The 2,289-nt window shown below is 56.3% G+C and overlaps 1 long non-coding RNA gene across 1 annotated transcript; it reads right to left on the bottom strand.

The window, feature by feature from the left end:
* Positions 1-942: 942 nt before the first annotated feature.
* On the bottom strand, positions 943-2,083 carry LOC145718891 (uncharacterized). Its single transcript, XR_014142070.1, has 3 exons — positions 1,948-2,083; positions 1,826-1,846; positions 943-1,158 (listed from the first exon to the last, which is right to left on the bottom strand). It is a non-coding gene; the product is annotated as an uncharacterized LOC145718891 (long non-coding RNA).
* Between the last annotated feature and the right edge of the window lie 206 nt (positions 2,084-2,289).

Raw genomic sequence — 2,289 nt, forward strand, 5'->3', positions numbered from 1 at the left:
GCATGGAGCACTGGGTGTTATGCACAAACAATGAATCATGGAACACTTCATCTAAAACTAATGATGTAATGTATGGGGATTAACATAAGAATAAAAAAAAAAAAAAAAAGGGATAAAACACGCTACTTTCCGAGGTGACTAAGAGGTTCCTAAGAGGAAATAACTACTTGGTCAGACTCCCGGCTCAGTGCTCCCAGAAGCCCCGGGAGTCCCTGAGTGAGGACTGTGACAGTGTCTGATGGCCACACCTGACTTTGCCTTGGAGGTCACCCGTGGACAAGCCGTGGGATTAGGGCTGGTCTGTCAGCTCCCTCTCCACCTCCTGACCTCCGGGGAGTGAAGCCTCCATGGAAACCCCCAAGGACTGGGATTCAGGGAGCTCCCGGCTTGGGGAACCCGTGGAGGTGGCGCGCCTGGAGGGGGCACGGAAGCCCCACCACCCTCCCCCTGTGCCCTGCCCTCTGCCTCTCCCCATCTGGCTGTTCCTGAGTTCCATCCTTTTCTAATGAGCTGGCCATCTGGCGCGTAAACGGTTTCTCTGAGACCCGTGAGCTGCTCTAGCAAATCAACCGAACCGGAGGAGGTCACAGGAACCTCGACTGATACAACAGGACTTGTGAATGACCCCTGAAGGGACTGAGCCCCTTGCCCATGGGGTCTGAGGCCATCTCCAGGTGGACGGTGCGTGAAGAGTCACAAGGCCCCCCGCCGGGGTCTGCAGGCGTGTGGGGAGCCTCTGCAGCCGCCTGGTGACCAGAAGAAGGGTTGGAAGTGAAGCAAAGTGTGTGCAGCTGGGGCCAGGCAGCACAGGAGATGCGAGGGGACGCTCCCCTTAGAGGAAATAAAGCAGGGGTCGGGGTGGACGCCAGCAGAGTGCGGGCACAGCGGCCCCACCAAGAGGACTCAGCCCCGCCAGCCCCACGGAGCCCCCAGCGAGGCACAGGCGGCTACCTGCTGCAACGCTTTCACAGTGTCCCTCTGCTTCTCCAGCTCCTCCCGCAGCTGGGCCGCCTCTCTTCTGCAGCTGACATTTGTCTCCTCCAGACGTTTGATTTCCTCTTCCTGGATTAACATTTGTCTGTCCGCCAACTCTTTCTTTATAACCAACTCATTAAACCCATCTGATTTCTCTCTCAACTGTTCTTGTAACAATTCAACCTAAGACAACAGAAACGCTTGAAATACAATAGTGAAAACAGTGATCTTCCAAGAAAGCACACGCCACGGCTGAGCAAACACCAACCCCTGGCGAGCTTGTCCACGGGGAGGCGGCACCAGGAGCCGAGTGAGAGATCGTGGTGAGACTGTGATGCAGGCATTCTCTCGGGAGAGATGCATAAAAACACGAATGCAAAATGTATTAATAAAATAAAGTTAATTTTGTCAGTAGAAAAGCTACTGGGCAATGAAAGAGAAAAGAGCTAGGCATGGTGGCACCCCGGGCGGGGTCCAGAGTCTGGCCAGGTGAAGGTCAGTCCCGGACGGGCTCACACTGCTTGGTCCGCTTGTGTAACTGTCCAGCAAGAGGACAGGTGTGTGGGTGGGAGGGGACCCCATGTGGTGCTGTGGGCTCCACCCCTGTGGGAGTCACCCTGGGGACCTGGGTGAAGGGTGCACGGGACGTCTGTCTGACTGTTTACGCCTGAAAATGAATCCACGATCATCTCAAACTAGGCTCAATGTTTGAAAAGAAGAAGCAGGTCTGGCTCCAAGCAGAAAGAAGCAGGAAAAACAAGCAAGAAACAGGCCCTCATGCAACAGCCCTCCCATCGGTGGTGTGGCGGGGGGGGGCACGCCCACCATGCAGACCCATGACATGCCGTACCTGCTCATACAGCGGCTCCTGCTGTCGTTTTCATGTACATGGAAAGAAAAAATCATTCAAAAGGTTAAGCCGGCCTACAGAACGGCTGCCAGACAGGTACTGGCCGGGGCGCGCTTACTTACATCGCTGACACAGGGGCCCCGGGGCCGTGGCCGAGCCGCCTGTCGGAGCTGCTCCTCCAGCCTCTGGATCTCCTGCTGGAACTCTTCCCGCTCGTGTTCCCTGTCAACAGCCTGCTCCTGTCGAGAGAGAGGCAGTTGGCTTGGACATCTCAGAAGCGCTGGCGGGACACAGCACTCACTTCTCCCTCCGCAGGGAAGGGGGAAGGCATGAGGTCGGGAGAGGAGACCACCTGCTCAGACGCTGACTGCCCAGCAGGCCTCTCACACTGCAGCCAGCCCTGCTCTTTCATACGTGTGTTCACTAGCCAGGAAATGGGCTCCCAGTCACAGACACTCTGTGAA

The sequence above is a fragment of the Leptonychotes weddellii genome, unplaced genomic scaffold (genome assembly GCF_054177405.1).
Source record: "Leptonychotes weddellii isolate Sample4059 unplaced genomic scaffold, ASM5417740v2 HiC_scaffold_24561, whole genome shotgun sequence".
Taxonomy (NCBI): domain Eukaryota; kingdom Metazoa; phylum Chordata; class Mammalia; order Carnivora; family Phocidae; genus Leptonychotes; species Leptonychotes weddellii.